Genomic DNA, 14,813 nt, shown 5'->3' with positions numbered 1-14,813 from the left:
ATATTTGGTCATAAAGTATTTCACTATAAATTACATATGACGTGTTACCACACTGGTTAGGGAAGAAGAAAGTTGCTAAAGGGGGTGAGATAATCATCTAGAAATCCGTGACCATCTGTTGTAGGTTCTGTCTTTGCTGTTTGGTTGGTTTGAATGAGAAGCTACGTGTTTCTACATTAAGCTAGTACTTCATTATTATTCGACTTTGCCTGTAAATGCAAACTGAAAGGGAAAACAGAAACAGAAGGTAAATCATCACCTCAATTGAAGATTCGCCATATACTTTATATATATTCCAGCCGACCTAGGTTGTGAAGCCGGAGATACGGATACTGTTCTTGAGGGCAAGATGGCTTTCCAAAGCTTTGGGACGTCTCTTATAACTTCTCAGATAGCACTGACTTCCTGTGGTTGGTCAGGCACGTAGGACCTCGTGTTCTCACTAATGATGGATTGGAACGAGGGGGATTTTGTAAGTCTTAAACCTGATTCTCCACCCGTCTCCCTCTGTTTAGCCAGGCTTAAGAGATAGAAATGGAACTTTTTGCATTGCCATTTGTAATACAATTTATCTCATTTTCCTGGACTTTGCCCTTTATTTCTTGGTGTCTGCTATCTCCTAAATTCCAAAATCTTTTTTTTTTTTTACTTCATAGTTCATCAAATTTGAATTTGCTTTATGCAAAACTGTTGAAAATTATGTACTCCAACACAGTCCAGGAAAACTGCCAAGAGACTGTCATGGTTATATTGTCAATGGCCTTAAGAGAATAATTTTCGGGCTCAGGTTATGATTACTGTCAACTCTGTAAAGGCTTCCTGGCTGGTGAGAGGGTAACCCGCCAAGTGACCGACACTGGAACAGAAGGGAGGGCTAGAGGTACGGATAACTCTCGGAGTGGCCTGAAGACTCCTAGGTCTGAGTCTTTCTCGATACCAAAACACTGGTCAGCATGTCACTTCTGATATTTGCTTCTTTTTTATTGGCAAAAGAAGGGCTTTCAGGAATGGTGAACCGATTCTATTGGGCTCTGCCTTCACTAGTCTGTAAGGTCTGTGAGGACAGGGGAGTGATTGCCTATCCGTCTCCCCCGTCACTTGTTCAGAAATACATGCTTGAAAGAAACCAAAAGAAATTGTCCTTCCGCTCTTCAAGGCAGGATAAACTGCCCCCAAAAATCTTCATCTCGCAAGAGACAGGACTTCCGAACTCTTCTGACTGTGTCACCAACATCGGGCTTCACATGCCTCTCTAACGACTTTCTCTTTTTTTCCCTTCTGTCCTTAGGCTGAACCCTCCTTGATTCATCCTAGGACCAGAATAATGACCACCTGTCTGGTTTGCTGCATGGACTCTTTCTCTCCCTATGATTCTCCCAGCTTACTCTACAATCTCAGAAGATTCTTCCTTCTTTCATTTTGCTGCTCATTGAAGGGAAGGACTTCAATGCTGTCACATTACCATCAACCAAGTTCAATAAAACACTGTTAGCTGGTGTTCAGGATTGCTGTGATTGGGAGCAACTGACACTTTCTGGCATTTCTGCCATTTATTTCCTAGGCAGATTACTCAGTTTCAGGAAGACTAAATGCAAGAGTGCCCCTCAAGCACACCCCATGTGCAGCTCCTCATCTCTGAGTAATTGCTTAAATTCTCCCCAGTCGTTAGTGCCAAAGCCCCTAGACAGGCATTCACGGGTAGGGAGTGCTCAGTTAATTTGTTTTCTTGCATTTTGACAGTACATGAGATAGAGAGTTAAAAATTATATGCCCTTTCTTCAGATACATAGTGATTTGGTTATTTGAATTTCATTCACTGTTTTTTTTTCAATTCTATTATGCTTTTCTAAAAATGATTTATGGTATTTGGTTTAAATAAAAGTACTGTCAAATTATTAGAATGTTAAGATAGCTTCTGCTTAATATTTGGAGCCAGGGAGAAAACACTTCTACAACTCTCTTACGCACACAAAATTAATTTTATCTCATTAACTAAAGGTGTTCTTGAAAAAAGTTGTTTTAATGTACCATCGGCTTTGTAACCTTCCCTAAAACAAGTTCTTTTTTTTCTCTGATTTTCTGAAGTTGTCTGTACCAAAATGATACTGTTATTCTGGAATGTTGATGTGGTAGGAAACTTCTACTTAAATCTCTAAAAAGTAGGCTATGATTACATATCATAAAAATAGATGTAAAACGTGGCTATTCTGGCCTCTTGAGGTCAGAGAACCTTGCCATGAGCATGTCTAATCACATGTCTGTACATCTCAGTGACTTAATATTTCAAATAACAGACATTTTAATACAAGACAATCAAAATATAGCCCTCAGTGGGTGAATTAATAGTTACTTTGTAATCAACTGCTACCCTCGGAAGTCATGAAAATGCAGTATTCATTTTTTATTTAATCAGTAACATTACATAGAGTTATTTTTTCAAGATATTCAAGTATTAACCTGAGAAATATGTAATTAACACATAGCATCTCTCCCTTTCCCCTCTAATTTGTTTTAAGTACAAGAAGTGAGTTTAGCTAAAAGTTATATAATGAAATTCTCTCGGAGGAACTGTAAAGCAAATTGAATCAAATTTAAGTATTTATGCTTGTCAACAATTCAGTTATTTTTTGAAAGTTTTTATTTATTCATTTAAGTAATCTCTGCACCCAGCACGGGACTCAAACTCATGACCCTAGGATCAAGGGTAGCGTGCTCTTCTGACGGAGGCAACCCGTTCACATTTCATCAGAGTCGTTAAATTTTCACCTTTTTGGATGTTAAATTTTCACCATCATTGTGCTTTCCTGAAGCCAAATTGCGTGGAGAATCATCATCTACTTTCCTTCCCCCAGGCCCAGACGGCTGGGTGTCTCCTGCGTGAGTTCCAAACGCAGCTGCTGGTTTTCTGCTCAACACAGACCCACTGCGCATGACACAAACCTTCATGAATTAAGCAGAATGAGACCCACTGCGCATGACGCAAACCTTTCTCTATGAATTAAGCAGAATGAGACCCACTGCGCATGACACAAACCTTTCTCTATGAATTAAGCAGAATGTTCACGGCTGCCCTCGGTGTCCAGTAGCAGCTCAAAGGCAAACTTTGATTCAAACCCTTTGTCCGTGAAGGTGTCCTAAGACTATCTTGGTGTCTTAAGACAATCTACTTCATTAAGCCTTTTTCTTTTTCAAGTGAGAGCTCTTTAAGCAAAAGTTAAATTTTATCACTGACATATTGCCATATTTTCATGAAATCTTTGAAATGGCATGAACTGTTTAAGGGCAAAGAGGAATATTTTTCGATGCTTTGTATTTTATTTGCTATTAAGTTACATTGGCAATGTGTCCCATTATATAAACTTTATGATGTACCTAACCATCAAAATCATTTCCTATAACCCCAGAAAGAACTTGAAATTGCTGTTCATGATGATAGTACTTAAGATGACATTTATCCTAATAAAAATTGTAATTTAAAAATGTTAAAAATCTCTGTGAGATTACCCCTGGTTATTAGAAATCAACCGTAGTTGTCCCTCCCCACTCAATTCATGTCTCTCCTAGCACTTTCTGTTTTTACCTTTCTGCAGTTTTCTTTGTAACATTTGTCACTGTTAGACATATTCAATGATTACATGTTTATTTGCTTATTTTCTGTTTTCTTCCGTTACTGTGTAAACTCCTTAAGGACTAGACTTTTTCTGTTCTGTTCACACTTAACATTCCTAACACTGGCCTGGTGCCTAATAGAGGGCAGGTACTCAAATAGGTACATATGGAATGAATGAACGAGAAGTAAATGGAACTTTCTGATATGACTTGGGATTTTAAAAACTGACTTGTAATTCAGTTACTTGGTCAAAGGTGAGATTGTAGACTGGTTTATCCTCTGAATATTTATTCATCTGTAAAATGAAATGGACACTTATCCCCTGCAGAAGAGGTGATAGACACGTGTAAGATCTCATGGCCAAAGTGGCTCCTTAAATATGGTAGCAACCCTCGGATTTTATCTCCTTCCATCCCTTTTACACCTCCTGTGTTCTCACACCTCCTGTGTCTCATACCCCTACTAGAGGTGAAGGAAAGCCATGGTAGAGAGGAGGATGTAGTCTAGGAGGTAGTGGAACAAAGATTAGGGATGAATCTGGTCAGTTTTTTTTAGAAATCAGCCCCCTTTTGCAATTGAGCACTCCAAAAAATAGTTGTCAAATAAATGAGGAAACTTTAAAGAAATTCTAAATCAGAATTTAATCTCTTTTAAGTGAAAAGTCAAATTTTTAAAAAAAATATATTCTCCTCTCATAATTTCTCTGTGATGAATAGGATTTGGGGTAAATTGTCCAAAAGCGTGGACACACACACACACACACACACATTCTACCTATGAAATATTGCCGTCTTTCTATGAATTACTAGAGGAAGGAAAATTCTCATGCAGAATCAGGTGAGACAGTTCCTTTCAGAAATCAAAGTATAGGAATGTGTTGCCTGTGACTCCATCACCAGTGTCCAGAGAAGTGTCCAGCACAGACAAGACAGAAAGTGCATTTTTGTCCAATTGAATTGAAGGACTATAAGGAGGAAAAGTATTTTAGTTCTGTGGCCAACACCATCTCTAGAATATCACAACACAGACATCTTACTTCATGAACTATTCATTTCTTTAAAGGAATCTCTCTTTGTTTTGGGTCAGTTGTGGTCATAAAGTTCATAACTGCTGTAGACAGGACCATTGGAAGACCACAAGTTGAAACAGCTGAAGTACTCATGCACAGGAGGCCATGAACGTGGTATCACTACAAACCTCCCAGTGTGCCATCTTTTATCATGCGACTTCATAATGGGTGGCCGCATATCATCCAACCACTCCCTCCGAATTTCAGCACGTATGAAGTCCGCGTGGATGCACATAATACAGTTGAGTCACTCTTCGATTCCTGACTTGAAGATAATTTCCTAGACCACATATAATAATTTGCCCATTTTTAGATTAAGTAGGGGAGTTATGAAAGTAAATATCACCTAGTCGTTTTTACATGTAAAATGGAGAACAGGGTTTTAAAAAATGAAAACAAAAGCATTTGATGTATGAACTATTATTTGGTTCACATTATTTTCTCTTCACTCTTGGATATTTAAGGAATGTCTCAAAACCATCTCTCAAAATAAACAAAAAGGTCATTTTTCAACCATTTTACATATTTCATATTTAAAGTATGGATTTTTTTTATTTCTCTAGTGAATTATTTATGGGCTGGGCCCCTTTTGGTAAAATGTAAGGGATTTTTCCTGCCAAGTCATGAAAGCACAGAAAACAAACGAAGCCACAGCTACGTGCTTCCAGCTTTAGTAACGCAAGCCATCTGTTTTCTATAAGGTAGTTGTTGTTTTTTCTTGTTAAATTCTCCCTGTGAAATGTTTTTCTTGAGATTTCTTTTTTTGGTCTGCGACTTCTACCCACCGATACTACTCACTCGTGGACCATAAAGGCCCACATGGATTCTGGGGGAGCTTTGTAACTGCTGATATTCACACCAGAATCTCACTGGACTGATCAAACTTGGATAGTTTTCCAGGGAGATGGATTTCTGAGATACCGAAGAGTCATACTGCTTGAAGCGATTTTAATGTAAGACTTCTTACACCTTAAATAAGAGATGATTATTGAGATTTCTGTTTGTGATCATTTTTAGTGGTAATTTTCCTACGGAGGGGGGAATGCCAATTAGCTTTCCCCTGGGTTGTTTTAAGGAAGGAACAGAAAATATATTCTTTTCTAACAAGTGGACATAAGGAAGTTGAAAGGCCCAAATAGGCACGATCTTTCTAACAAACAACAAGCAATTTTCTTATGGTTTCATCCATTTAAAGGAAGTAGTGCACGTTGGAAGTGCTTGCTATCGTGACTAAAGTAATTATACCCGAAACTGGCATCAAAATACTGGACGAGTCTTTAAAAAATACAGATTTCCAGTTGCAAAACAAAATCAGAATCACAAGAGATAGGGTCTAGGAGGTGATTTTTTTAAAAGAAAATTTCTTTGAGTGATTCTGTTGCAAAGCCAGATTTGAGGAGCAGGGGCTTAAAACAGAATCAAGGCTGAAATCTAAAATAAATTAAGAAAGTTAAATGAAAAATTAAAAGGGATTTAAAACGAAACTCTTCAGTTTGAGGGATACCTGGCATTTAAAGTCCCCAGACACATACAGTTCTTATTTGGGGTAAAATCTTTGAATGGAAGATCATAAAATACAGGCATAAAAAAACTTGAAGCTTTCAAAGGCTCTGAAAGATGATACTGGGGTTTGCCTTCCTACCTTGCAGGCTCAAGGACACCTACTTTAAAAAAAAACATATCTTTTAAGGTATTGGTCATAGTGGCTGAAGTCACAAAATAATCTGTGACAGCCTCTTGTCAAGGTTACCATATAATTAATTAGTTTGAAAAGCTTTCCAGCTGTGGGTTATATTAGACACAGCTGTATTGCTGTGGGCAGGGGCTCAGGTATCGTGGCATTAACAAGCCACACTGATTACTACGATGGCTTTGCCGAATATTGTATGCTAACTCAAAAAAATCCCTCTTGCCCTACAGAAATCACCTTTCCCCTCTTCTCTGTGTGTTATCACTGCTCTTCTTGAAATCTGAGCACAGTCCTGTGTTGTGATATTATTTATATGGACAGACCCAAAGCCTGACAGTTAAGTAACTTCACCTCAGGGCGTTTTGTGGGAGAAACAGGGTTCCTCTGCTGTCTTCACAGCCCCACACATGGATTTCTGCAAGGATTAGGAAATGTATGATTTCCCTCTCCTCCTTCACCCTACTCCAGATGCTGATAGGTCCCCATACTGGGCAGAGAAGTGAGCATGAATTTGCTTTTGATGTACGTGTAAATGGGGTTGACCCAGACAAGAGGAGTCTGGGAAAGTCTAAGTAAATAATAATGTCTGTGTTTAAATCACACTGATTTTTTTCAGAGCACTTTCACGTCTGCGTGATTCTCAGATCCTTGTGGGGGGAAGTGTATTACCCCTATTTTTAGATGAAACAATTTGAGGGCCAAGTAAGTTGTCATTTGCTAAATGTTCTATATCAAGTCATTTTCAGCGCCAGGGTTAAAAAAGCAAAATCAAACGAAAAGCTCAGGTTCCCGGGACCCCTTAAAGTCCACTGCCCCCACATCACTTTGCCTTTCAGGGACTCCCAAGGACTAGCTTGAGTCAAAATATGTCTGAAAGGCTTGAGAGTTAAAGGGGCAACCCCCCCCCCCTCTTCCCCATCCCTCACTCTCTTGATTTAAGTAAGAGGAGGGCGACTTGCCCTGAGTGTGAAGCCCAAGTATGAGGTGCTGAAGTGCATCAGAAAACTGAGCTCCAGCCCCCCATGCTGCCACCTCTTCCGGCTCTGGGCCTTTTCCCACCGCGGGGTCTCTTTCTTCTGCTTTCTCCTCTCCCCTTCCTTCCTTCTCTCCAGCGCGAATTCCATGCGGCTCCTGGATAAATTCTGCTTCTTCTTCCACTCTCAGTTGACACAACACTTAACACCAGCAAGACTAACCCAGTCCTCCTACGAAATGCCTGGAACGGTGTTGGGCTGCTCCATCGGCATCCCGTGTCTACTCCTATCGGGTACTTACGTTCGGTACATTAACTGCTTGATCATCGGACTGTCTCTCGCCTCCTGGGGCTATAGCTACTTGGAGTTTGAATGCTTTCAGATTTGAATTTGGATGTCCTTTACTTCGTTCAGCTCTGGTACCTAGTGGAGAAATGGTATAGTCCCTGCTCAGTATTTGCTGGATAAAGATCCTATTGTCTCTGCTCATGACTTTAGTGTTCCTTGGATGTTTTTTGGAGACTCTGAATCATTCCTTTACCTGCCAAGACCTTTCAAGTCCCCTGCATAGCACACTGGGCTTTATGTATGTCATTTTATTAAGTGATGCCATTTAACAGGAGAAATTAGATTTGATTTACATTATTTTGTTTGTGCACACTTTGCTAAAAACATGTTATTCCTCCTGAGTTTTAGGACTTTTTGATCTTTAGTAAAATTGCCAAACAGCTGATTTCCTCTTAAGAAATTCTGCAGAATTTTCTACTTAATGTGCTCTAAGTGCCAAATCATTTTTCTTGAAACTGACTCTTGTTTAGCAACAAGAAAAGTAATAAAATTTTATAATTTTTTCAATATTAGGATGGTACTTCCTTTTGGCAGGAAAATACTTAAGTATTAATATTAAAAATAAGAAATATTAATTTAGTGTTAGCAATGATAACTGAGAGAAATTTGCCATAGTCTCTTTCCATCACACAAAATATTACCATTACAAAGATCCACATAAACTCACTGATAGATAATAGACACTTTGCTATCTTATTGTCACATTGGCTTTTTCATTAAATTTTAAATTATTTACATAATTTAAACTATTAACTGTAAACTACAATTTTAAGCTATTAAGAAGGACAAACTGAATGAATAAGATAAATTAATCCCAAATCATTTTAAATGTACTCTAGTTCCTACATAAAAATAATTTTTTAAATTTCTGACATCTTTAGCGCACCAAGTCATGGCAGTTTGCAATTCATCGTACGTGGGCTAGCATAAAGTAGCATTAAGTCACGGCTGGACGGGGTTGTCACTGTGTATTTCATATTCCCGTAAGTCCTGGGTAAGCTCTTTCCTCACTGATAGAGAGCTGAAGGAATCCAGAGCCTGAGGGCCCGTGATCGCAGGGACGGTAGAATAATGGTGCATATCTGAATTCTGCTGTGCGGCAGTTTGGTCTGGATAGAGAGAATGGTTTGTCTGTTCCTAGAACTGGTAACGCCCAGAGAACTGGTAACTGTATATGGGCATGAAATAATGCTTCTAAATTCACTCTTCTGTTCAGCGATGCATCTGCCCTGCATGGCCTTACTCCTCACAACTCCATACTCCATACTCCTCTACGACTCCAGAGAGATCCCATTGCTGGAGTGAAACTTTAAGTGTCCCTTTGTATCTACCCACCTTCTCATTTGGTGATGTCCTCCGGTCATGAAGAGTCTAGCTGAGCTCTCAGTAAATCCCGTCAACCTTTATACTTGATGTTTAACTAATAAAGTCACATTAAGTTAATCACCGCTACGCCATTAACCTCATAAGAATTTTCAGTTTCTCCCAGTTATCTCCCCTTAAATCAGTACGCAAATGGATCAGGTTTGAATTTTTTTATTAGATCACATCCCCTCTTTTTAAACAAAATTAGCTCTCACTTTTATTCCATTATTTGCTTTTATTTCTCATCATTATTGCCAGTCAAATTCATTGTGACTGAACTGATCATTACTAAGCAGGAGAGAATTGAAATTGTACCTTGGTCCTTGGAGGGAGGTTTCTCTTTTCAAAGCTCTTAACACAAGATTAAATTAAAAAAAAAAAAAAAAAAAAAAAGGAAGAAGAAAGAAAACAGTTAAGAGCTTTTGTAAAGCCTAATGTAGACTTTGGAAAAAAGTGAAAGGAAATGGAAACCTGAATAAGGAGCAATTTAAAAAGCAGTTGGTTATTGGTTTGCTTTTAATTGTCTTTTTCAGTGTTGAATTTTATTGGGTTTTCCCCAGTGGCTTTTTCAGCATCCCCTCTTTAGTTTAAATAAAGCAGATAGAATAAAGTGTATTCTTTATTATTAGGGGAGTCATATTTATATGGTATCAGTTGAATTTTCTAGAGGAAAATTTCATTTCCTGTGTCCTATAAACCCATCTAAGACAGACTCAGACCGCACGCAGCCAGTCACTATTCCTACTCATCAGGATGCCCGAAGGCTTATTTGTGTCATGGAGATACTTTTTCCCCATCAATATCCTGTGGAGCCTCAGGAAAGCAGGGGAAATTTCACAGGATATTAGGATGTAACATTTGGTGGCTACACAGGTATAACGTCAGGAAATTAAATACTGACTTTAGAGTCGGAGGCTGAATAGGAAGAAAGAATGGAGTTCACATTCTTTGTGTGGTTCACCGGCTTCTCCTTGATAACAAATTCAGTCTTTAAAATACCATGGTAATCTCTCGTTCCTTATCTCTAAGGTGAACTGTGCTTTACTCTTTTTTTTCCTTCCTTTCAAGTGAATCCAGACCCCTCCTGCCCCTCCTTCTTCATGTGACAGTCAGCTTAGTACTGCCACTTACCCAAAATCTGCACTTAGAGGACACATTTTAAGTTGTATACGTACAAGTTTGTCCTCCCTTCAGTCTTTCTCTAAAGCAGCCGTCCGGCCGTCTGACTTAGAATGTGATAATTGAGTGTGTGGTTTTTCCAGTATTGGCTCTGCCACTCCCTAACTCTGTGAGGACTGACGCCCAGCCTCCCTCGGAGTAGCTTAAGGATTTGGTATGGAACTTCCAGAAGACGCTGAGCGTGGCCCTTGTAACACAGTAAATAGTGGCCGTTAGTATTTATGCTGGGTTGTTCCTCCTCAACATTCCTCCGAATACGCCTTAACCAGGGTTTAGAACTTTTCCAATCAACTTTATTTATCTTTCCAAGCTTTTATTTTACTCAAGGTCAATACCATTGTCCCATCCTGTAGACATCTGTGTTTTCTAGGCTGCTGCATAACAAAGTGTGACAAACTGGGTGGCTTACAACAACAGAAGTGTAATTGTCTCAATTCTGAAGGCCCAAAGTTCCACATCAGAACACTGGCCCGACCATATTCCCTCCAAACCCTGTGGAGGGGGAAGCCGTTCTGCCTCTTCTGAGCCCCTCAGGCTTGTGGCCCTGCTCTGCTGGCCTTGGTTTGCAGCCTCTGCCTCTGACACGTGGGTCTCGTCTCTCTGTGTCTTCTCATTTCTTCTTCTTAGGACACCAGACACGTGGGATTAAGGGCCCTCTGTACTCGGGTATGAACTCATCTTAAGTAATTACATCTTCAAAGGACTTATTTCCAAATAAGGTCAACATATCTTTGTAGGGCACATAACTCAACTCCTAACCATGTCTGGTAGATGTTACTTCCTCTGTTCATTCCTGAGCCTTGAAAGTCATTTTTAAAATTGTTCTAATACCTTGTCCCACCTGTAGTTAATCAAACCTTGCATATTTTATATCATGGATTTGCCCCACTCTCTTCATTCCTAGAATAACTATTTCTGCCACCCGCAGTGTAACAGTTTTTAACTAGCAGCCTTCAGTCTTACTGCTTCCAGCTCATTTTCGGCTATGTTGTCGGAGCAATGTTCCTGAGACTGACTCATACTTTCTTTTTTTTATTCACTTATTTACTCAACAAGCATTTATTGGACATTGTCTGTGCATTGGGCACTATTCTGCAGTGATGATATAAAGAGAAATAAATGTTGCTTATCCTCAATAAATGCATAGCGCAGCAGTGTTTACATGTCAACAAACTAGTAGGTTTGAAGGCGGTTGCAGGTGCTTTGTCGGAGCAGGTGAGGTCAGAGCGCGGAGCAGCCGGACGGCAGGTGGGAAAGAGCAAGTGTGCAAATCCGTTTTAGAGGCAGAGCTGTTCTTCTTCCCAGAATTCACAACACTCTTTTTTCCTGTAAATAGAACCATCCCCTTCTGATATGACGTTTGCCCTCCTCTCCATGCCTTTTTTTTTTAAAATGTGGTTTCTTCTCCCTTCTCAAGCAGTCTTCCTGACTCAACTCATCTCAAATGTCTTGCATTTTTCAAGACCTACTTTAGAACCCAGTTCTGTTCATCCCTTCCCCGATATGTCAGCTCACAGTGATCCCATCTTCTCAAACCTCTTGAATAGGATTCTTCACACCTACTATCTTACACAAAGGACTTGCTACCTCAGGGAATCTGAGAAAATGGCTATAAATCGATGTGCTAGGAATAAAATAAATGAACTTCTAACTCAGGTATTTGGTACCTTATTTTGTACTGTGTTCTGAATTACAAACTTGCATCCATGGATGAAACTCAGGGTCTTTCAAAGTGGGTGTTATACAACGCAACTATGTTTGACTTCTTAAAATGCCAAGGCCCTATAATCCAGAATGCTGTACTAAATTTGAAAAGTGGTAATAATTGTGGCTTTGCCGAATTTCCAAATGGTTGTGGAATCAGACCAGGAAAAATTCATTTATACTTCATCCCAACATGGCCAGACTTAGTCATCGGGGTGGCTGGTTCCTCCCATGCAGCGTGGGCCAGCTCCTGGCCTCTGCTCGGCTGGTTGCCTCCACGGCCGGCCGAGGAGCTGCTCCTCCACTCCTCTCCGAGGCACCTACCTAGAGAGGCACTAGGAGGTTTGGAAACAAGAGTGCTGTTGTTTTACCCTCAGGTGAGAGAAGAGAAGGAAAAAATAAAAAGGAAGTCACGAGTGAGAGGAAGTGCCTGTACTCCTTCAGATTCATCCAGGCCGTTTGGCGGAGAGCAGGAGTCCATTGCCAATGACCAGCTATGAGCCAGGAGTGACAATATTATACAACTTGGAAGTGAGTTTTTGGAAGAAACCACTTTGGATCCTAGTTTTCTCACTCAAAGAAAAAGAAAAAATGGAAAAGAAAGAAGAAAAACTAAAAATGTATTAAATTAAAGAAAGGAAATAAAGAAATAACAGAACCGGAATCACAGAACTCTTGATTTTCCTTACCTCCAGCCTACATGAAATGTCCCTCCTAAGTATTTCTATCCAGCCTGGGTTTGCCTCTATATACTTGGAGAATGTGTTCTAATAGTCTATTTCTGGATGGTTCCCTCATAGAGGGAGTGAGCGCCTCAAGTGGGTGGGTTGGGGGAGGAAGGAATCCATTAAATTACCTCTGTATTCCCATTATTTGGCAAAGTAACAGATAATACATACTTGTTGAATAGACAGTATTATAAAAATCCATTCATTCTGTTATTTTGGTATTTGCTTCAAGAGCAAATGCATTTACTTTGTCATTTGAAAGCATTATTTTTTTTAAAGATCTGTATTTATTTATTTGACAGAGATAGAGAGGGAGAGAAAGCATGAGTGGAGCAGGGAGAGAGGCAGAGGGAGAAGCAGGCTCCCCACTGAGCAGGGAGTTCCCTATTGTGGCAGAACCCCAGGAACATGACCTGAGCTGAAGGCAGAGGCTTAACCGACTGAGCCCCCCAGTTGCCCTCATTGGAAAGCATTCTTAATGCCAAAGGTGCTGGAAGACTAAAACACAGAAGGAAGGCTAAAACCCACACAGGGGATCTTGTAACTATGGCCTTGATGTAAGAGAGCTGTATGGAGTGCATTTGTGGGTTTCTGCTCTCCCACTGATAGGCATTCAGAGTGTCCCACAGTTTGCAATACACTTTATTACCATATAGGACCCTGAAGGACAGTCAAATCGGTGATCTATCTGCTCTTAAGATAATTCAGTGTCATTTGGAATTCTATGTTCTCTTTATTCCTAGCTACTTGAAGTCTGCTTTTATAAATATGACTTTCTCCCCCAAATGACTGAAGGTTGTTTTTGTTTTAGAAACTAGAAAATGCTCGGGTTGATGTTCCCAAGAATTAGTCCTAGTTGATTAAGATAAATAGCATTAGGCAAAGATCTTTCAAAACACAGAGGAAGATTTCCAGAGTTGAGTTTATAAAATTTCAATGTGTATGCAGTTTTCTAGAATGTACCATTGGAATACACGTATATGCAAACTTATTTTGTCCTACAAGAAAATTTCAGTACCTTTTGCAGTTTTCGTATATTTTGACTGTTTTTGGCAAGTAAGCTGGGTCCCAAATGTCTCATTTCATGATCCGGAGTGAACTCTTGTATTAGACAAGAATTCAGTGAAATTTGCTGTGTAAGTAAATATTGACTAAATGGATTAAACAAGGCCTCCATTCCATTTGCCAGATTGACTAATTTATTTAGATTAACTTTTAGCAACAGGTTAAGGCAAACTTATTTGTGATATCTTAGAATATTTCATTTTACCTAAAAGTAAAGGCTCATATTTTGTTTTTTCCTATGCAGTAATAAACAGAGACACTGAGGCTTTTCATGTATTATAGTAAACAACCTAGTTACTCTGTCTTTTTGTCCAACCTAAATTTTACATACCAGGTTAGCAAATGTCCTACATCCTTTTCTGATTTCAACACCTGCTAGCCACTATTAGCACAAAATAAGTATTCCATCACTATTTAGGATTGAATAAATAATTGAAAGTTTTTGAGAACTCTGAATTCTCCTATAGGTATTTTAAGAAAATAGTGAGGGTTCTTTCCTTTTACATACAGCCATAGTCACAATGTTTTCAGAAATTAACATAGTCACAATATTTTCAGAATTAAACAATAGTGATAAAATTCAGAGTTTAAACAAAACCAAGGAATAATTTTGAATAATTGTAAATAATTTAAGCTTTTGAAATTTAATAAAGCTTGTCATGTTCATGTCACCTCTACCAAAGGGTGTTTTAATTTGGTTTCCATTCATTTACTTATTAAACGAAATAACTTCTCAAAAGCACATAGATTTACAGGTCAAAATCTTGGATTCCACTTTTTTTTTTTTTATTTTCCTTATCTAATCATAGGATAAGGAGATATCCCTAGTTGAATTCTGTGTTTTGCTAAAGAAACTTGCAAATCTTCCTTCTCAGTGTAATAAAAGTATGTAGGAAAAAAAAAAAATTATTGTCTTGATTGGCCTCAACCTCCTTCCCCTCCCCATCTTCTTCCTCCTCCTGTTCCTTCTCTCTTTGCTTTTTGCTTTTCTTGTCTATTGTTCCTTCTACAAACACAGAAATTTCCCAATGAATAGTTCTCCTGTGCATATAGAAAGTTATTAACATAACTTTCCCGTAAA

At 39.0% G+C, this 14,813-nt stretch overlaps 1 protein-coding gene and 1 long non-coding RNA gene across 2 annotated transcripts in view; both read left to right on the top strand.

Annotated features, from left to right (window-relative positions):
• The window catches only part of COL5A2 (collagen type V alpha 2 chain), a 138,341-nt gene that overhangs the window by 44,748 nt on the left and 78,780 nt on the right, over positions 1-14,813 (top strand). The window lies entirely within an intron of this gene.
• On the top strand, positions 115-2,323 carry LOC125094894 (uncharacterized). Its single transcript, XR_007125732.1, has 2 exons — positions 115-247; positions 1,289-2,323. It is a non-coding gene; the product is annotated as an uncharacterized LOC125094894 (long non-coding RNA).

Source organism: Lutra lutra, chromosome 3 (genome assembly GCF_902655055.1).
Source record: "Lutra lutra chromosome 3, mLutLut1.2, whole genome shotgun sequence".
In the NCBI taxonomy this organism is placed as follows: Eukaryota; Metazoa; Chordata; class Mammalia; order Carnivora; family Mustelidae; genus Lutra; species Lutra lutra.
The sequence above is the reverse complement of the archived record's forward strand: the minus strand, read 5'-3'. Positions and strand labels throughout refer to the sequence as shown.